This window comes from Zonotrichia leucophrys, chromosome 14 (genome assembly GCF_028769735.1).
Source record: "Zonotrichia leucophrys gambelii isolate GWCS_2022_RI chromosome 14, RI_Zleu_2.0, whole genome shotgun sequence".
In the NCBI taxonomy this organism is placed as follows: Eukaryota; Metazoa; Chordata; class Aves; order Passeriformes; family Passerellidae; genus Zonotrichia; species Zonotrichia leucophrys.
Window position 1 is genome coordinate 4,532,903 of NC_088184.1, and position 21,956 is coordinate 4,554,858.

The following is a 21,956-nucleotide window of genomic DNA, read 5'->3' on the forward strand; positions in this document are numbered from 1 at the left end:
AAAACATCTGGACACCTTCTCATAGCTTTATGCTACATGCAAAACATATTTTTCACAATTATTTTAAAAATAGGTGTTTTTCAAACTTGGATTTTCTCTTTTTCCTGATGTTTATTTATTTTTTTTTTCCTCCTTAACACAGTTTATTGTGCTATTGGTCAGGGAGTAAGATAAAAACCTGAAAGGAGCTACACCTGAAGGTAAAACCTGAAATGACCTACACCTGTGTTTTATCTCCCAGGCACATTCCAGGGTTGATTCCTAATGAAGAAAATCTGCTTGTGAGGGGCCAGGCTTTAAGGAGAGGCTTTGTGGGGCAGCAGTTTCTGCCTCTGTGGGTACCACGGTGGCTGTATGTTTGTTTCTTCTGCACAGGGAGATAGTGAGATTTAGAATGCACTTTCTGTTTTGGGAGAAAAGTATTTTGTCTGTGAAGATATTTATGCCTCAAGAAAATCATGGTCTGGGTGAGTATTATTTGGTGCAAGCCCTGTTTGTTCTACTTTTCAACTTTTGTTGAGAGACAAGGGAAAAAAAACCTCAGTCCTGGAGGTGATTCTGAGCACGGAGGAGATGGATGAAGGATTGATGTTGAGCTGGTGAAAAGGGGAGTGTGGGGGGCAAAGTATTTTAGGTTTTGTGTTTGTTTCTCACTATACAAGCTTGCCATGAGTTAATGGAATCTCATCCATTCTTTAAGTCAAATCTTCTTTGTCTGGGATGGTGATTGGTGAGTGCCTTTTCTTCATCTCCACTCAGAAACATTTTGTGTTTTTATCCCCCTTGTCCTGCTGGGAGGGTTTTTGCCAGTAACCAATGCTTGTGGTGATGGAGCAGCACTTGGAGGAGAATCAGTGCCTTTGAATTGGGCAGATTCCCCTGGAAAAAGAGGGAAAAGTTTTTTGGTGATAGGAACAGGGAGGCTTATCTAAGCAAGAGGAAGAAAAAGGTGTTTGGCTAAGAAGGCTGAAATAATGGGGGCTGTTGGTTTCTAAGTAGCCTAATCAGCTAAGACTAATGCCACACAAAGCTTATAGAAGCTAAAAGTTAAATGAAAGCACTGAGTTTTGAAGAACACTTGGAAAAGAGGGATATGATGCTCTAAGGGTACCTTTAGGCCTGACTCAGGGGTGCTGTTTATCCACAGTCAGCTGAGAGTGAAGCCCAATGTAAAGCCTAGTGCTGCACATAACCACACACAGCCCAGGGCACAGCAGAGCTCCTGACTGGGTTTGGGGGTCTCTGGGGACTGTGCCCCATGCAGTGCCACTGAGCAGGGTGCCTGGTCACCAGCTCCTGCTAGAGGATGCTGCTGGGATCAGCTTTGATGGAGTGCTTGAGTTGTTTGCTCAGGTCCTTTCCTGGAAATGCAGCAGAGCTGCAGTGCTCAGCAGGCCACCAGCACTTCATCTCACTCTTAATATCTGCCTCTTGCAGTATTTGTGCTATTCAGATAGAGATATAGCCCAGAAGTTTCAGTGAGTTAATAACTCTGCCTGTTTGGGGCTGCAGGCTCATCCAGGAGAAATGAACAAATATTGTTGCCTCAAATCTTCTGAGTGTGAGTGTCAGTAGGGTTACATCACTTGGTTACAGTACATGTCATTGAGACACTTAGCTAGAAATTCATAGTGATTTAAGTTGAATTTTGGCTCCAGAATCTGCGTATACTGGAGCACAAACATTGTCTTGGCTTTTTTTGCTTTAGCTGGAAGGTGCCAATGAAGTTTGGTAAGAGGGCATCAAGGCCAGAACCAAAGATCTGTGACCCCAGAGGAAGGAGAAGGCATTAAAATGGGTCAGCTGTGTCCCTGCACTCGGATAAAAGTTCTCAAATTGTGAAGCAGACTCTTACAGCCAGCAACAGAGGTGAGCTTTCCAAGGAAATAACCCTGGAGGAGTTTCTGCCCTGCCTTAGCAGGAAGAGAGGAGGATCATGCATGTGCATACCCCCACCTCAGAATGGATGAACAGGTTTGAAAACTCCCTCCAAAATGCCTGTTTGCCTTCTCTGTTTGTACTTGAGGGGCTTTTAGTGTCTCTTTTCTAGTTCAGTAGCAGGGGTTTTTCATGTGCTGTTGGTGTTCTCTAGGTGATACCTGGCCCTGGTATTAATGAAAGTAGTGCTAACAGCAGAAATAGAAGTGTCTGTGCTAGAATAGAGAAGTTGCATTCCACTGAAACATTCCGCTCCAGGCTGAATGACCATAAGTGTGCTCCAGCAAAGCTTTGTTTTTCCCCTCACTGCTGATCACTGACCCCAGCCTCCCTTTCCCTGCTGATGGAAGGTGATCATGGCTTGGAGGGAGAGGAAGCCTGGGTGGGAAACATGCTGCAGTCACACCAAGATGTGCTTTCAGTGTGACCCATCACACTGGGAGTGCCTCACATTCAGGCAGAACTACAAGTGCAGCATGGAAATAAATGGGCCTGGAAGTTCCTGTGTCTCAGTGATGACTGAGGACCAGGTACAGGCAGTGTGTCCTCATGGCTATTCATACTGTGTTTAGGAGAGAAAAATAATAGGCAATCTCTGAGTTGCTGAGGTTTTCAATTGTCTGAAGTGGTGCAAGGAGCCAGCACTTCTTAATGAGGTTTTGTGGTTTCACTGCACGTGTTTCATTTGAAGGTAAAGAGTATTTGCACAGGCACTAAAATAGAGTGGAGAAGAACTGTATAGAATTTATGCTGCCCCTGGGGTTAAGAGTGTCCATATCTGACGGTTTATGTCCACCTTTTCTTGCAGAAATGATTGCAGGGTGAATTTTAAGTACTTTATCATGTGCAGGATTTGTAAATGCACAGGAGCTGGGTTAGGCTCTTGTGCTTGGAAGGAGGCTGCTCTAAGCCTGGTGCTCTCAGAAATCATTCCTACCTATGCAGCAGGCTTAGCTTCAAGAGCAACATGCACTTGGGCTGCCTAATTCTGAAACAGCCCCAAAATTAGACTTAGTATGTAGAAACTGTAAGTCTGCACATTAGAACTGGAGTTTCCAGAAACAGAAAATAGATTCCTGTGAGCACAGAACCAGTTAGTTTTTATTTTCTTTCTGTTGCTTAGAATGTCAGTGATAGCTGTAGACATAAATAATTTTGAAAAACACAATTACTTCTATCCTGAAACTTTGAATAAAAAAAAAAATTGTGTAAAGAAACTTTATGGAGACTGTGACCAGGAACTTTAATGGAATGTTTCAGGTGCTCATCCAACCAGTGAGTGCTCAGAAATACAGCACTTGAGCAGCAGTTTGTGCTAGTGGTAAACAGCCATCATGATGTTCTCTTGTTATATTACAGTTTCAATGTTCTGCCATGCAGAGCTGTTGGTTCTGTTTGTTTGCGTGCAGCTATTGCCTCAGAGTGAGTGAGCCATGGAGGAGAATGCCTTTGTGAGGAATCCCTTTGGAGCCCCACAGCCTAAAGATGGATCTCTCATGCTGCAAGGGGAGTTCAGCACTCTGAGTTTGGGAGCAGGACTTCCCCCTGTCCTTGCTTAAAAATGGGTGTGCATCTCCTCTGCTCCTACCCTTGCCCCCTTTTGATTTAATATTTAGGTCAAAACTAGAGTTGCACACAAATGGAAAGCTGAAATGGGAAGCCATCATGGCCAGCACTGTGTTTGAAACAAATTATAAACCAGAGCAGGTTAAACCCCCTTGAATCACAGTGACTTCTTCCCACTCAGGATTACCAGGATGTACATTCAGTCCCTGTAAATGGGCTTCAACTTTTCTGAGCTGCAGAGGAAAGTTGGATTAACATCTCTGTGCATTTTGCCACTTTCTGACAGCACTGTAAGCTGCAGGCTGGGGACTGGATTCCCACACAGGGTAGACACTTGAACAAAAGTACAGCGCTAAGATCATCATTGTTTTGACCTTTCTTCTCCTTTTCTGCTCAATTCCTACTGTGATCAATCAATAGCTGCTGTGGGAACCCTGGGTCAATATAATTTAAACTGGTTAGTATGTCAGGATGATGCCACTTCAAATACTGTAGCAGTCAAACATTGCTGTATAAATAAAAAAAATCCCATGTAGTAGAAAGAAAGCAGGTATTTTTTCTTTGAAACATTTCTGAGCTGACAACTCTGGATTTATGCTGATATAAATTATTCTTGTAAAAACAGAAACAGACAAAAATCCTTGGGAGAGCTGCTTCCCTAATCTCAAGCAGATCTGAGGGGAAAACCAGAAGATGGGTTTGAGCATGTGAGAGGCTGGCTTTGTGTCTCCCTTACAGCTTAGGCTCAAGTGCTCTGCTTCATTAAACCTAAACATAAAGCAGTTGTACCCCAGACTTCTGGCTTAAGAAAGCAGCGAGAGTTTGTTATAAAACTCCTTACTTGACCAAGGTTTTGTTTTCTCATGTGAGAAAAATGTGTCTTAGCTTGGTGGTGGAGCTCTGGAGCACCTGTAGGTGTTGAGAGGTGTTCAGGCTGCCCTCCCAAATTGGGGTGGGGCTCCCCTCTGTGGAATTTATCCAAGGTAGTTACTATTTTTTTGGTAAACAAAGGAAATCTTAGCTTGCAGACTTAATGGAAAACATGAACCATCTGTGAATGTTACTTGCAGCTCATTTACTTCATTGGCAAATATTAAACGGTGTTGTAAAGAGCCACTGAAATTATGGAAATGGGTTTTAACATTAAAATCAAAGTGCAATTAGAACATTTCACTGCATAATTGTTTGGCAGACTAAGCTAGCAAGCAGAAGATACCCAGCTTTCTGATTTATTGGCCACAGGTTGTTTCTTTAGAACTACAGAAGCCGAGATACATTTTTGTATTTATATTTTTTTTAATGATCTGCACAATTATGAAAAGGCAATGCTCACACATCTTGGGGTTTATTTTGTATGACTGTGTTTTACATTTCTAAACTGTTATCTCTGTTTTCCCTAACCAGCATAATTTAACCTGCAGAATTTAGAGTCAGGGGTACAGACAGCAGCAGCTTCGTGTTTTCCCCCTATGTACAACCTCTTCTGGAACATATAGCTTGTTTGGTTTTAATTATTATTCAGACTAAAGAAAAAAAGGTTCATCACCAGTGTGGCCCAGAGTGTTTTGTAAGTAAACACCACCTTACAGCAGACATACAATCAATCCCAAAACATGATTTTTATATCTGCAGAAAAAGACCTCAGATTGGAATACCTAAAAAATATTATATATATTTGTAAAATACAATGTTAAAATTTATTTGCCCAAAGCATGTTACAAATAGTCTCTGCTTTGCTGTTGCATAGGGAACAATGAGGGATTATGATAGGTAAGAGCTAGCCAGTGATGCATAAAGTCCTTGTGCTTTTAATTTATGTATGGGGTGCTCAGAGTAAGAATATATTTACTGTCTCATGCAGCTGAGCACTAGGGGCTTAGCCCTGGGAATGAAATAACAGGTAGTTGAAATTACTGCACAATTCTTTTTAGTGTAAAAGCTTTTCAGAGACTTTCTATTCAGTGTTTGTACGATAGGGTCCTATTTGTGCCTGGGTTCCCAGGTGCTATTGTAATGCAAATAATTGTATTTTGTTTTAAATGCACACTGTGAGCTCCAGTGTTGCTTCAGGAGTAAATATTTAAGTACCTTTAATATTGAACATTTGCTGAATGCCTTGGTACTGTTGCTATAACTGTTCAGTTTATTTATTTGTGGAATAATGTTAGTCTTGGGGGGAAACAAGTGTCTGCTCTTGAGATCATGTTTGGGGTCCTCTGTACTGTTCTGGGTAGACTGAACAAGAATTACAGCAGGTGATTTCAGCACTAAGGTGAAATTGTATGGGAATATTGCTCCTGCGGGGGCAGAGGTGTTCTGCCAATCAGTATTAAGGTGACTTCTTCTCAGGGAGAACTGCTGCTCTGTGGAAATGCACTTTACTGCTCTGCCTGAGCTGTGCAGTCTCTGGGCACTGCAAATTACTGAACAAGTAGAAGAGCAACTCTTGGAGCTTGTGGCATTACAGGTGGCGCAGGCATGAAGCGTGTTCCCAGAAGCACACGAGGATAATGCTAAAATGTGGATATTTCCATGCTGTTTGGCCCAAAGGCCAGGTGTCCTGTGGCTCCTGCAGCAGTCAGGGTCCTCTAGTGATGCTGGTGCTGGAGGTCTGTCTCTTGTTCCAGCTCAGCCACTGCTCACCTGGGCAAGAACAGGGATTTCTTAGCAAATGCTTTAGAAACAGAAAAAATATTTATTTGATCTTTGATTCCTTCTGCTTGTTCTTTTTAATATGAGTGGGGTGGATTTCAGTCTGGTTTGGGCATGAAAAGCAAACTATTTTTCTGGTGCTGGTTTTACACTCAAAACTCCCATGGGTTGAGGCTGTTACCAGCATACTGTTCTTTGGTCATTGAAAACAAGAAGAAACTGGCCATTGTGGATGTGTTATCTGCTGACAGCTGCAAATCCAGCCCTTCAGCTGGCCCTTCCCAGCCTCCACAGCACTGGGTGCCCTTGCTCTGGGCTCTGTGTGTCAGCTGAAGGCAGCCCCTGCCCCTGGTGGGTGCAGCCTCCACGAGAGAAGTGCAGGTGGTGATGGTGAGGCGGAGGCTTGGAGGCATGGTCTGTGCTCAGGATCTGGAGGCCAGGGCAGTACCTGCAGGCCAGGAATCTAATTTCTACCCTGGTACTGGATGAGCAGCTGGTGTGGGGTCTGTAATCACCTCTGAGAGCTGAGCTCCCATCTGTGAGCTGCTCTGTGAAGCAGAGCCCTCCCTGTGTGGCTTTAGATAGGGGTCTCTGCCACAGCTGAGCTGAGAGATTTGGGAGGCAAGGCCAAGGGGTTGCTTTGTGCATTCTGGGCTATTCCCCTGCATTAATGTGCTGCAGGGTTTGGTGTGAAGAAGCTGGCAGGTTCCTTGCCTCACCACCAGTAAAAACATGGATCAAGCACAACATTTCTTTAAAGGTAAAGAGCTAAAAAAAAATCTCAGCAAGCCTCATGCAAATGAGCTGCCTTCTCAATACAATTTCCCTGAAACACCAACACAGTGCAGGTCTTTGTAATGTGATAAATCAGCTGAAGCAGCAGGAATTTAATGTAGTTGCTAAGGAATAGCAACTTTTTTGAGCACCTCTGGAGGTTAATTGATGAAAGGATTTTGAGTTGATAAACACAACAGGAGGATTTGGATGTTTTCTCTCAGATGAAAACCTGTATAGTCTGTGCTGCAAGATATTTATTTAACAAGAACTGTAAGTATGAAGCTCTAAGACAATAATTTCCCCTCCTGAAAAAAAAAAAAGCCTTTATTTCAGTCTGACGTATCCCAGGATCACTGTGACATCCCAGATAATTTCAGATCCCTTCAGGGGTTTGGTGCTTAGATACATGTACATGCTAATCCACAGAGTAGATGGAGCAGGAAGATGACCTCCGAGCTGTGAATCCCCATGGATGGGAAGCAAACAAAAAGGAATGGACTAAGGCAACTTTGCAATATGAGGCTGGCACATGGTGATGATAAACAGTCAACACTGGCACAACGCTGTTGTTTAGCTTTCAACTGAGTTAGTCTTGCTGCTACCACTGGGAAAACTAATAACATAACAAATGAAACTATTGTTCAGTTTCATTAAAAAGAAATCTGATAAGATGGGGAAAATTGAATTAGCCAATCTCAATAGAGTTGCTGCTTGTTGGAGCAAAAGCAATATCATCTCTAATAGAATATGTCCCAGATAGTTTTGGCTGGCCCATGCAGCCATGCAGTGTGAATTGTGTGTGCAGATGCTGGCACAGCCCTGCAGCAGGCTAATGGGAGCATTAGTGGGTCAGCACTCTCCATCTCCAGCAGCAGCTCCACAGCCAAGGCTGGCAGTGCTACCTGTGAGATCAATGAGATGAATTGATTTCTCTTGGCAGAGCAGGCTGAGGCTTCCTTCCAGGGAGGCTGTGGTGCCCTGCTCTGTGTGTCAGGTGGGCCCTCCCCTGAAACCCTCAGCCTGAATGCTCTGCTCTGGCCATGGCTGTAGCTGCTCTGCCAGGCTCAGGGACCACCTGGATTCCTATTTTAAAAATTCAGCTTTGGAATCCATGTTGAAAGACTTGTACACCCAGGTCTCCTGATTCTCTAGACCAGTGTTTGTTTTATTGTGGCTTTGCGGATTCCCTGGGAGAGCCCCTGCAGGACAGTGCTGCCCAGAACTGGGCACTCTGTGACAGTGCCAGCCTGACTGCAGGGGGCTGAAACCTCTGCATCACTTAGAGCTGACTGACAAATTTAATACTGGAAGTAATCAGTGCTTGCTCATTTTCTTGGAAAACAGAGATGAGATGTGATGGTGTTCGCAGCGGTCTTAGGATGAGGGAAGAGATGAGGATCTGACTCCATGTTTCAGAAGGCTTGATTTATTATTTTATTATATATATTATATTAAAACTATACCAAAAGAATGGAAGAAAGGATTTCATCAGAAGGCCAGCTAAGAATAGAAAAAAAAAGAACGATAACAAAGGCTTCTGTCTCAGACAGAGTCCAAGCCAGCTGACTGTGATTGGCCATTAATTAGAAACAACCACATGAGACCAATCACAGATGCACCTGTTGCATTCCACAGCAGCAGATAATCAATGCTTACATTTTGTTCCTGAGGCCTCCCAGCTTCTCAGGAGAAAAAATCCTAAGGAAAGGATTTTTCAGACAATATCATGGCTACACAGAGATATTGTGATAACACAACACAATAGCCTTGTGGGAGATGTTGGGGTTCCTCAGTTACCTCTGGCACAGCCCAGTGCTCTGCCCTGTCCCTTGTCACTGCAAGGTGGGCTGGCATGCCATATTTCATGTTTGTAGAGCTCATAAGATCCAAGAGCTTGCAGAAATGTCCTGTGCACCTTTGGTTCCTGTGTGAGTGCAGTTAAGCTGTGGGATATGGATAATCTCATTTGCTCAAGTGTAAGAATTCAGTCATTTAATTGTTGGTAGAAGTTGAGGGGAAAGGGCACCAAGTGAGAATTTTTGTTTATTTATTTCTCCCATAATTTAGAAGGACAGAGAGGTGCTGGGTTGCAAGAAGGGAGTAATAATATATGGGAAGATTTTTGGGTTTTTTTAACAAATGTGTTAAGTGCAGGCTTTGAGGCAGTGTGGAGAGGGGGGACAGAATTCAGTGATAATACACTTTAGGTAGGATCCACATATTTAATACATAGCATAAACACCTGCATAGGCTGTTTGGCCCCAAACATGGTACTTAAGGAGATTAATCTGATACTTTCAGGGAATTACCTACGTAGCATTAAATTCATTTGACATCTTAGTATCAAAATGTCTCAGAATTGAGTTCAGTTTCTTTATTTTTTTTTAATTAAGATTATTTAATTTTGGATTAGAGGATTATAGATGTTGATTTTTACACCTTTATTCTGCTAGAATTAATTTCCCAGAGTTGCATTTTCTTGTTGCTGTTTTAGTAGGCTTCTGGCTGGCTTCTACCTATCAAAACAGTGTTGCTATAAAGACGTTTTCTTTTTCCTTGACATGGTTTTCTGGGGACTTGAAAGCACTGCAGTGGCTGTTTGGTAATGCTCTATTACTTGTAGCACCTTCTAAAATATCTCTTATGTCATCTCATTCTCACAAAAGTGGTGCACTCTGTTCAGGTTTAAATAATATGTTATCAGATTCAAAAGCTTACTGTCCTTAGATGATCAGAGTGAACTACTTCATTTTCAGTATGTGGGGAAATGAAACATTTTGTAATAGAAACTTAAATCTCCTGCCTGTGGAATGAAATGACCTTGTGTGGTACAAGATTTACATTTAAGCCAATGGGCACTAAAACCTGCTCTGCACAGCTTTGTATTTCCAGCTAGCTGTAACTCCATTTTGTAAAATCAAAATGGAAATTGTATTCTGAACATTTTTATTTTAGTGGATTTAAATGTAGCTGTGTAAATAAAACTATTAGATGACAGAGAAAAAGAGATTTGAAGAGTAATGTGTTGGAGAGAGCGAGGATGTGTGGAAATTGTATGAGAGAAAAGGTTCTTGAGCTGCCAGTGGGATGTTCCACTGAAATGAGACAGCAACAGGGAGATGGGGATGAGAGGAAATTTGTGAAATTAGGAAACAGCTGGAAAAGGTTCCCAGGAGGCTTCTCCATGGCAGCCTGTGGCCCTCACAGCAGGTGCAGGGCTCTGCAGAGCACATGTGTGCAAGTACTTTAAAAAAAAATATCTCTATCTAGATGATAACCTTTTACAGGGTTTTTAACTCCTGTTGCATGTGATAAAGGGTGAACTGAGGCCCTTCTTTAGCATATATTCTGGCTTGGTTTGTCTGTGAAGCTGTGACTGACATCTGAATGTGAGTAGAAACTTGGTGTGTAACACTCATGGTGAGGATGGGGAGGATGAGCTGTTGGCATGCAGACTTCAGCTGTGTACTGAGGAAAGTGGCTGTTTGGAACACCAAGTCCAATAAAATGCTGCTGTATCAAGGCAGGTTTTGTTAGAGGAGAGGGAAAATAGGGTTTCTCTTGGGATTTTATCCTGCAAGCCCCATCTCAGCAGCTCTAGCAGCTTTCCCCCACCATGGCTTGTGGCTGGGAAGCAGCAGCATGCTGAGGGTGCTGCAGGTGGATCTGCTGTCCTTGGGCTTCTTCAGGACTGGCTGGAATTGCCATCCTTGGAGGGGAGGATGAATAACAGCAAACACAATGTTAGCTTATGCCCATTTTCTCTGCTCAGCATGAGCAGTGTACAAATGTCACACACTTGGGAGGTAAATGGATCTTTTCATCAAACTTGGAGAGGGTTTTTTTTAAGTTATTGGAGGTACAAGGGCATGTGTGGATGGGCAGGGCTTGTGAATGTCATGACTGAGGCATCTTCCTGTTTCTAATGTTGATGTGGAGTCCAATATTCACTTTAATTGTAGTGTTGCAGCTTTTGTAACTTTAGAGAAACTGCTCTGATGGGAAAGAATATAAAGCAAGTTGAGGTTTTTGAGGCATACATAAAGTAGAAACTCAGCAAAGTAAGATATGGTTTGCCTGTAAGACTTCATGAACATCACAGTTTTTCAAATGCTTTTTTCCGTGATTTTGAAGTTTTTTAACCTGAAGCAATGTATTCTTGATATCCTTGTCTCCTATCAACGTTCTTGGCATGATTTTTTATTATCTGGGCCTATGACATGTTTCAAGAACATTCCTAGCTTAAGATCTGCTCAACTGCAGATAGGAGGCAGTTTTTGTGAAAGGGAGTTATTGTTAATATGTCATGATGAAATTGTTAATATATGTTAACATATCATAATATGTTAATTTGTTAATAAGTAATGATGTTGAAGGGCTTTTTCTCAGCTGAGGCTAGGAGGAAATTCACTTTTTCCTCTTCTTTCTACTGTATTTGTTACATCTTTTCTATATCCAGTTTGTTCTTTCTGCAGTACCATTTTAGATGCTTTTGGAAATAATGGCCACATTCACATCAAATTGTGAATTCAAAGCTTGATAGAAAGTGCTTTCTCAGCTTACTTGGGAATCTCAGGAAATCCAGCTGCTGTTGGGAGATGCTTTGTATGCTGTGAGAGACCCCATCCTTCTGATGGGGAGCAAACAATAGATCCTGGCAGTGCATGACTGCTAAAACATTACTGAGCTAGCAAAATTCTGACTAACTTCCTGGGCTCCACTTCAGCATTTTCCTTTATTGAAACCTGCAGCACAGGTAACCAATTTTGCTGTACAGTCACATTGGATTTCCTGCCTAAACTACAAACTTTTAAGAAACAGACTTTGCCAGAGTTGGTAATTATGAAACGAACCAAACAAAAAGTGCATGTGTACTTATTTTATGGACTAAATGTTTTCTTATTGTGTGCTATACCTGTAAAAGTTGCAATATAGAGAATAACCATTTTTGATACCTCTCTGGGCTGACATTGCTATTTGTTAGCTTAAATTTGAGCTGTGTTTAAGCAGTGCTCATTTCCCTCCCATAACTGTGCTGTTCCTGCTGTGGTGCTGTTGCCAGCATCTCTGGCCAGGTGCTCTGTCACCTGTCTGGGGGGGGCAGCCAAAAAAAGGGCATTTTTGGGCTCAGAGACCAGCCTGCCTTGTGCAGCTATCCCCTCTTGACCTGAGCAAGAAAACAGCATCAATTTCCAGTACACTGGTTACACCAAAGGACCCAATCCTGTTTCTGCTTGTCACTGTGGAGATTCTGGCAGAACAGAGGCCCTGAGAAGCCTCTCCTGTAGCTCCTGGCCAGTGGCTACACAAAAGGAATCTTTTCTTTAAATGTGAACATATGTACTTCTGGGTTAAAGAGTGAGATTATGAAATAGAGGTTAAAGCACAGTGTCCTACCCAGACAGTTGTTTTTATCTTATTTTTTATTCTTAATGCTTGGGAGTAGTGAGCACAGCCAAATTTCTCTCCTGGTTAAGGAAGGACTGCTGAGTTCCATTCCTAAATAATTTTGTGCATTACCTGGCAACACCTCTCTCATCTTGCTGTTTGGACTTAAATAGATTAATTTCCTTTGATCCTATTGTTTATGAAAGTGATGTTTGTTTTGGGTTTTTTTGTCTTTTTTTTTTTTTTTACCCCAAGTCTCTTTAATCTCTGCGAGAAATGTAACCTGCCTGGGTCTTGCAGGAGGAGGAGTGCTTTTCCTATCAGTGATTCTGTTAAGATTTCTTTTCAGACTTTTCCTATTTCACTGTACACACATTGCTGGTCTGTTTTAGCTTTGAACCTTTTCTTACACAGGCAGTCTGAGCACCCTGAGCGTTTGTAAAGAAACAGTAAGTGGGAGTTGGATAACACTGTGTACCAAATGTGTCTGTGTGGCTACAGCCTTTCCATGGACAATGCATGTATATTAAGAGGAGGAGAGGCCTGTGCTGCTTTAAAATTAAAAACTGGTTTGTAGCAGAGTAAATAAGCTCCCATGGTTGTTACCTCCATGATGCGCTAATTGGGAATGAAAGCATTGTGTGGAATTAATAACACAAAGGCATCTTGATAACACTTGTCTGGTGGTACATTAGGCTGTTGTGCTGGGAGGGCTTTAAGAAACAGGGCACACAACTTTTCACAGCTACACTTTGTACTCCAGGTAAGTCTAATGCAAATGAGGGGGAAATTGGTGACATTAGACTAATAGCACTGCTTAGTCTGTAATAGTCTCTACTTAATAATGACTCCGTAGTTAAAATTTTCAGATGAAGGTTGAAAACAATTTGCTCCACAGGAGGCCTCGTGGCTTTGTGTCTTCTGTTTTCTGAAAATGAATATTCAGACTAAGACAAATCAGGGAGTACAATGAAACGAGATATGCATCTAATGCTTCCAGGGGAAAGATCACTCTCTGGCATAAACAGCAGTTGCACACAGAGGGTTCTTGAAATTAGAGCATGTTGATGTGTCTGTGTAAAATAAATATAGACAAATGTAATTCCAATGCCTTCTGTAAAGTGAGACATATATCTAGAGTTCTTCTCCCATAGATATTCTTCCAATCATCTTAGGAGGAAATTTAGGCCACAGCAGGGACTGATTCTTTTTGCCAACGTGTCCAGATCCCACCTCAATGCTATGAGGAAAGCCAAGAGACAACCCAATATTTATTTTTTAGTGCAATCCCAAGTCAGGCATTGTAGTAGTAATCAACAGTGGAGAACAGAACATAGCCCAGTTGGCTTCTAATTGATAGTCCAGATTCAAGTAAAACAAATTTCTAAACTGGATCAGCTCCTGTTGAATAAATGACTAAGGCTCCAACAAATATCCTGCCTGTGCAGTGACAAAATGGCAACACTCCTGGTTGCCTTTCCATTTGTGATTTGTCCATACTGATGACAAACTCTTTTTAGCTGAGTGCACTGCTTATGGTGCAGGTTCCTGTCAAGGTGAATTTGATTCATTTCACCTTATTGCACCAAAGTTTAAATCATGTCATTTCTATCCGTGGCTACATGTGGTTGATTTGTGGTACATGTCCAACTGGAGAATACATAACAGAAGATTGATTCCAACAGCATTTCTAAGAGCGTAATGATAACTTTTTATAGCTTTCAACTCTGTCATTGTGCCGGTGTCAGAGTGTTCTGAAAGGAGTTTGGGATCTCACATGTCACACTGTGCAGGAAAATAAGGTGGGGAGAGGAGCAATATTCAAAAGAGCTGGGAGGAAATCACATTTCTTCATTAGGTTTGTCTGCTATGTAAAAACTGTCAAAAAAAAAAACACCACACCCTACAGAAAAGAACATATTGAAGGTCGCTCCATAAAGGGCAGCCAAGGAAGAAACTGAAACCTGCATTTTTTGAGTGTTAATTAAATGTTAAAGATACATGAGGATTTGAAGTATCTGCATTTTGGAAGGCTGGTTTTCCTGTCGGTTTTGATGTGATTGCATGAGGTGTGATTTTTGCCTGTGACCACCTTTTCAGATACACAGTGGTTCCACTTCTGAAAGTTGTGAGTGATTTGAGGGCACATTTAAAGGATTCTTCCAAAATTCTTAGCTGTATGGCCTGAGTGGGTTTCTTATATTGACAAAAGAGCTCACTGACACTTTTAAAGCTGCTTAAAGCCTGTGTCAGCCAGCAGTCAGAATCTAAGCAGACATAAGAAATACCAAGTAGATGAAAATTAGAAGATAGCACAGGAATTCAGTAGCAGGTCTGGGAATGTCTCAAATATTCTGGGTTTCTTGATTCCTTCTCTTCAGAGGCAAAGAAATTTCTGGTATCCTTGACTTCTCCTTGGCTATGTGATTCCATGAAATGGTGTGGCTGTGGGTGATCGGAACTGTGATTTTCCAATGTCCCCTGTAAGCAGCAGGTACTATTTTGGCAGAATCCTTTACTGCTCTATTTCTGATCATTTGGAGCTTGTTACTCCAAATACCAGCAAACCACAGAGGGTAACAAGATCTACCTTGTCAAGGATCATTCAAATACATTGATTTTGTTTTTACTCAGTGTTAGCTGGGCCTTCCTGTTTGTATAACAGTGTTTGCAAGTACTACTTGTAAGCTGGATAAGTTAATTAAGCTCTTGAAATAATGTGTACAATGCTTCAAATTAAAAGCAGATTTGATTTGTTCTAACCACTGTAAAAAAGGCATCAGGGACTGAATTGTCATATCCTTGTAAGATACAGTGATCAGAAAACCACACTGACCATTAATTGAGTGCTAATGGCAGATATTACTGTGGGAATGAATTGCTGGTTGGTATATATGCCTGTGTGTATATATATATATATATATATATTGAAAAAAAGCCAAAACCTGGGCACCCCTGGAATTTAAATAAAGGGTCTGATTTCATGAATACTGATATAGTTTCAAAGATACCTTTCCTAGCTGTTTTCTAAAGTTCTACTAAGTGTTCTCTGAGAGCTGCTCACTGCTATTGCTGGAGTTTCTCAACCAGGAATGGTTAAAAGACCTGTTCTTGTTGAATTTTCAGTTTCTGTGCATTTGAACTGCTGCTTCACTCAGTATGTAGATGCTGGTTCAATTTAATTGAAACTGGTTTCCTGAAAGAGGAGAGAATGAGTCAAAAATCTGTTTTCACTGGCTTAGTTCATGCTGATAAGCAAATTAAATAATTTTCTGTCCTGAACGTAGATAGGAAGAAGATTGACTATTCTTTGTACTTTATGGCCCAATAATTCCTAAGTAAGCTTCAAGCTGCAAAGAAAAATCACTGTTTCAAAGAACTGGCCTAACTCTTGTCTATTGTGTACCTCCCACCTTCTACCAAGGACTTTCTGAGCCTGGTCAGGAGGGCCTGAGTGCCCACTTGGGCAAGTGTCACCTTTCCATGGCAGAGCATGCATTGCCTGGGGAGTCAGAGACCTGCAAACTGCTTTGTATTACTGGGAACTGCAGCCAAGGAGCCTTCTAAAACTACAGAAAAGCACTTTTTGACAGTTGATGTTGTTTGAAAGCTAAGTGCAGCACCAAATGGGAAGGTTGGGCAGGGAGGGCTGGATTATGGATAATTATATTGTTCCAGGGAGATCTGGGGATTGATGCTTGGTTTTGATTAAATCTGTTCACTGTTCAAGGAAAATTAAGTTCTACTTGCCCAAATTATTTATGGTATGGACCATGTGCCTTGCATCACGTACTCTCTGTAGTCACTGAGTGATAAATCCATGTGATAGAGGCCTCTAAAATGCATGAGAGTTGAAGTAGGGAGTGAAAAAAGGCAAAAGAGGGAATAGGGCAGAAAGTCAGACTTGAAAAGAGGTTTTTGTTTGAATGCTTTGAGAAAATCATCTGAGGAATGTCCCATGCAGGAAAAAAAAAAAAATCCAAGGCCAGTTTTGCAAATATCTGTGTGATTTTGTAGCATTTTTTCAGTGTTTGCATACCTGCCTGTGCTGCAGGGCCCTTCAGGAGGCTGCTGCAATTGTCCCCTTGGGGACTGGGGGTGTGCAGCTCTCCCCTGAATCACTTCATTGAGCACTCAGATGACTTAAGCTGCTCTTCTCTAATTACTGATGAAGACTGGGGGGGGTTCTGAATTTCAGCTGAAGAGCTGATCTCATTCAAGCTAAGCCTCATTTCATAGTAAACTTGGTTACTTTTGTTTTGTTTTGCTTGTTTTTAAAGAGGGAAATAGTGGTATAACTTTCCCTTACTAAAGGCAACACTTTTTGGTCCTATTTTCACTGTGCAAGTTGGTAGGAAATTGAGTTCAGAGTACTGAGGACACAGTTCAGGTGTTTTGAACCCTAATGTACCTGATTTACTGAGGGAGAATAATGAAGCAGAATAGCCTCAACTGCTGGAATAGTTTCCCTCTATTGAATTGCATCAGTTTTAGACAACTAGGTCTGAACTGTGACATGTGAGATGGGATGTTGTAAATAGCACGGCTGTGTGCACAGCACAGCCCCCCTCTTCATCCTGCCTTTCCCTCTAAGCCTTTCCAGCTTAGAATTCAACACAAGCTTCTTTCTCACCAGTGAGAGTGAATTTTGATAATCCTGAGATGTCTAGACATCTGAACTCCAAGCCTGAGGTACATCTTTTTTGGAATTTCCATAATCTACATCTTATGTGACCTATGCAGTTCATGTAGTAGTTTGTTTCCAATTAAAATTTTAAGTTGTAAAAAAAGATACCGGAGAATTTGCAGTGATTCTACTAGGAATAGGAGAAGTAGTTCAGGCAAAATAAGATTCAATTCAAGCGTGGGTAGGTTTATGGGATTGTAGGGTTTTAGTTTTATTCTCACACTCCTCTGTAATTCCTAATTTTGGACAGAACAGATGGACTGAAATTCTCTCTCTTCCCTTGTTTCCCTTCTGGGAGAAAACATGTTTGCAGGGACAGATTCACTGGTATAATTGAAGTAGAGAGCAGGTCTGCTGCATTTCTGACCAACTGAAATCCAGAATAAAACAAGAAAATGTGGTTTAGATATTTTAGCCAAAGGAAAAAATCCTATTAAAGAATACAGCCAACATAGGTATAAAGATCAAGTCATTAAGCAAAAGGGAATGGTACAGATGAGTTGACTAATGCTGGATAAAACAAAGAGGGGCTCTCTGAGGTGCATTGGAAATTTTTGCTGATGCTGTGCCTGTATCCCAGATCAGATGTAAATGGTGTCTGTGTTTACCTGAGCTCTGAGTGAGTGCAGGGCAGCCCACACTGATCCAGGAACCTTCCAGCACAGCTTCTGCACCCACACAGAGACTCCAGTTCAGGCTCAGGTGGGCCCAGGAACTCCTGCCTCAAACACAGGTGAACTTCTCTGGCCAGGAGAAGGAATGACTGTGCCACACACAGTTAAACACAGAACCAAGAAAAATCAGTTCATCCCTGACCAGAACCCTGCCAGGTGAGGGTGCAGAGGTGCTGTGTCAGAGCTCCCAAAGGAGCTGGGGTGTAGCACAGGGCAGGGCTGCAGGTGCTTGTCCTGGATTGACTCTACGATGCTTTTATCTCCAATTGTCTGTTCTGTTTATGCTGAACAGTAAGTTTTGCACCTTTAAGACTTGTTCCAGAGAGTGAAGGGGGAAGAGAAGAAGCGTGTACTTTGTTTTCAGACACTGCACTCACTCCTCCACATTCCTGCTCCTGGACTGTGTTGTCTGTGGATGGACAGGCAGCGGGACAGAGCTCTCCTTTGCTTTTAGTTAGTTTTAGCTAGCTGAGGCACAGAAGCTCCCTGGACTGTGGGTTATTTTCTTTTTTCTTTGGAGCTGTTTAACCTGCTCTGGCCTGAACACCCAGGAGAGCACCAGCAGCTCCACCTGAGGCCCACTGGGCCGGGTCTGGACTGCGGCATTTCCAGCACCACAGGGACTGTGGTGGGCTGAGGGGACTTTGAGTTTGTCATCTCTTTGGCGCAGCAAGAGGTTTTAAGGTTTAATGTTGTTTAGGTTTTATTGTTTAATAAACAGGTTTTTTCCACTTTTCTCCAAGGAGGTGTTTTCTCCTGAACTGGTTGCGGGGAGGGCTTGATTGAATCTGCTTTCCTAGAGGAGCCCCTTTGGGGTTCTCTCCCAAATTTGCCCTGAACCAGGACAGTGCTCATCAGCCCCACAGAGGTCCCTGACTCTGTGCCTTGGTTGCCAATGATAACAGTGGGGAATGATTCAGGCTGGTGGCAGCATAAAATACTGTCAACCCCAGCATGCTTTTAGCACAGCCACCCCTTTCAGTGAGAATCCCTGTCACAAACATCTTTTATGGAAAATCCTTTCCTTGGGATTTTTTCTCCTGAGAAGCTGACAGGCCTCATGAACAAAACGTAAACAATGATTATCTGCTGCTGTGGATGCAACAGGTGCATCTGTGATTGGTCTCCTGTGGTTGTTTCTAATTAATGGCCAATCACAGTCAGCTGGCTTGGACAGTCTGAGCCACAAACCTTTGTTATCATTGTTCTTTTTCTATTCTTAGCTAGCCTTCTGATGAAATCCTTTCTTCATTCTTTTAGTATAGTTTTAATGTAATATATATAATAAAATAATAAATCAAGCCTTCTGAAGCATGGAGTCAGATCCTCACCTCTTCCCTCATCCTCAGACCCCTGTGAACATGGTCGCAAATCCCCTTGGTCACAAGAGACTCAGGCCAGAGTTAAGAGCATTTAACTTTTATAATGTGCAAACTCTTGGGAATGAGATCCTTGGGAGGGCTTCTGAAAAAACCAAACTGGGCTCTGGAGCTCAATAAAGTTGGAGACTGAGAAAGGACTCAAAGTGCCAGACAGGCTGACAGTGCTCCTGTTTGTGCCTGGCTGTCTGCTTACAGCTGGCACTGGAGGCAGCAGGCTGGGCTTGATGAACCCTTGCCTGAACCAGCATGATAAATATATCTGTGCTCATTGCAGAGCACAAAATGCTCTACAAGGTTGAAATCCTGGAAGGCAGATTCTGTCCAGCTACTGGATTTAAATTCCAGTAAATACCCATATACAGCAGAGAAGGGAATAATTATTATATACCAACTCTACTAGGTAAGAAAATTATTTCATAATCCCTTTAATGTCTGTGCTTCCACGCCAGCCAGCTGGCTTGGTTACTGCAGGTAAGAGAAGCTACTCTATTCCTTTAACAACTTGTTTTCAATCAAGCGAGCTAGATTTTTGCAAGATCAATATGAGATGAACAGAAAATATTTGATTACCTCAGGAGCTGTCAGTGTCTGACTTTTTTCTAAGCTGACATAAATAACATCTGGGGCAGCAAATGTACATGCTTCTGCTTTCTATTTCTGAGCATTATTCATGGACTGAAACTTAGCTTGAAATTGAAACAATAAGAGTTAGAATTCTGGAAAAGCACCACTTCAATTTGCAGCAGAGAAACAACAAGCTGCCAGCTGGAATGAAGATTCCCAGCACACAGAAGGCAGAGAGCATGGTGTAGCATGATGCAAAGTACAGTGCAACTTGCTTGTAAATCACACTGCCTTTTAAAATTCAAGTCCTTCTCTCTGGCAGAGTAGAATGCTGCTGAAGTATTGCCCCATGCCTGAAATTATAGCACCTAAAAAATATTGCTGTTTGCTCATGCTGTGAGAAAGGTGAACCAGGAAAATTGTCTGAGAAGAAATTGTCTGTGCTACACCTTTGGGGTGGGTGCTGCTGTCACTTTTGCACCTTGCTTGTGCCCCATCTAGACAAGAATTCTAAAATGTCCAGGTTGTTTAAATATCAGATGTTATTACTAAATCTGAAATGGCTTTATGAAAGGTTACTATCTTCACACCTGCTATACAGGTGGTTATACTTCTGCTTGGCAAGTCCTCAGAGCAGGAACAACAAGAATACAATCCTACAATTTCTGTTCTGTGCTCTGAGAGTGCCTTTAAAATGCAGCAGTGTTTCCTACCCAGCAATTGTCCCCAGCAACCTCTCGAGATCTGAGCTATTAACTACCAGTGAATGAGTACATGTGCTGTGGCCTTTAACCTCATCTTTGGGTTATCATTTCTGATGTTTCTTTCAATAACTTTGCCAGTTTTTTTCTTTTTTTTTTTTTAGCTGCCACTGAGAATTTTTTTTTTTCCAGAGCTATGTTTCACGCTTTTGGGCTGTATCCCCAGGATAGAAATACTTACCTTCTCTTTCATATCTCATGTGCAATTTGTTGCCTCTGACAATTCCTTTCATTCTGAAAAATATTGCTTTAGAGAAATCAGTTTTAGAACCCAGCAGCAACTCGGACTATTTTTGTCTGTAGCCATTCCAAAGAAATACCAGTTGCCAACTTGTCTCAACAGCAATCAGCACCTCCAGGTAATGGCTCCTGACACACTTTGGTATAAAATGTTGCTGAAAACTCACAATCTGGCTCTTCTTTTTAGGCTAACAAAGAAAAATGCTGGAGGAGAGAAAAGATGGAAGAGTTTACTTCCTCCCCCTTGGAATAAGGGCTATGGAAGGGATGAGGAGATGTCAGTGTGCGATCCTGAACTGGCTGGGGATGAGCACAGGACATGGCTGTCGTGTCTCTCTGAAGGAGCTGTCACCTTGAGTTAGGCTGCTGGGCCATGGCACAGTGCCACCCACACTTGGGTGTACTCTGAAGTGAGCAGAAGTGGTTCAACTTCCCAGGCACACCAGCTTGGATAATGTCAAGGAGAGGGGGGAAAAAGGTAAAGAAGCTTGCTTGTCAATGTTAAGAGAATAAATAAAAAATTAACTAAACCTTTCCCATCTGCTGTGCCAATAAATTTACATCTGACCCAGTGGTTTTAAACCACCACTTTTTTTTTTTTTTTCAGGCTTCTGATGGTTTTAAAAAGTCCTTTAAAATTCAACTTGTGCAGGTGGGGATGCAATCAAGTTTTCTCCCTTCTTGCCCGGAGGCAGCTGAGGGAGAGGGAGCACATGCCCAGTGCCTCCAGTGACCTGGGGAGAAGCTGCGACCACTGAGCCCACACAGCCCAGCTTCCCTACCTGTGGGGTTGGGGGGACTCCTCTTTGTGTTCATGGGACAAAATTTTGGCCCCAAGAGTTTCACAGCCTGCAGTTGAATGTCTGGCACAAGGAGGTCCTTCATTTTTGTCTATTATTCCAGACATAATTGGTAATCAACTAAAATCCATAATAGAAATGTTGTCATGATGATGACTTGTCTGAGCTGAACTGGGCATGTTCTCCCTTTGCAGGTGGATAGAAGGTTACAGGCTTTTAAATTTTTATTTTAAAAAAATCTATTTAATTTAGGCAATTTCACAGAAAGCCTCTGAACTGATTTTAAAGCAGTGTGGAGGGGTGGTGAGGGAAATATTGGGTGCAGGTATATTGGGGGACAGCTTGCCCCAGGCAAGAAGAGGCTGTGAGCTGCTGCCTCCTTGCATAGGAAAGGACAAAGAGACCTCTGGCCCCACATGAGGGACACACTGGGGTGGGAGCCAATGACCCTCACATGTGGGCTGTGAGCGTATAAAATCCCAGGATGTGCTTTGTTCAGGGTTCCCCCTTGGAGGCACCAGCTTGAG

General features: G+C 42.3%; 1 long non-coding RNA gene across 1 annotated transcript; it reads left to right on the plus strand.

Annotated features, from left to right (window-relative positions):
• The first annotated feature begins 301 nt into the window (after window positions 1-301).
• On the plus strand, window positions 302-21,663 carry LOC135454197 (uncharacterized). The gene is made up of 4 exons (XR_010442036.1): window positions 302-467; window positions 1,709-1,869; window positions 20,817-21,107; window positions 21,237-21,663. It is a non-coding gene; the product is annotated as an uncharacterized LOC135454197 (long non-coding RNA).
• The last annotated feature ends 293 nt before the right edge of the window (window positions 21,664-21,956 follow it).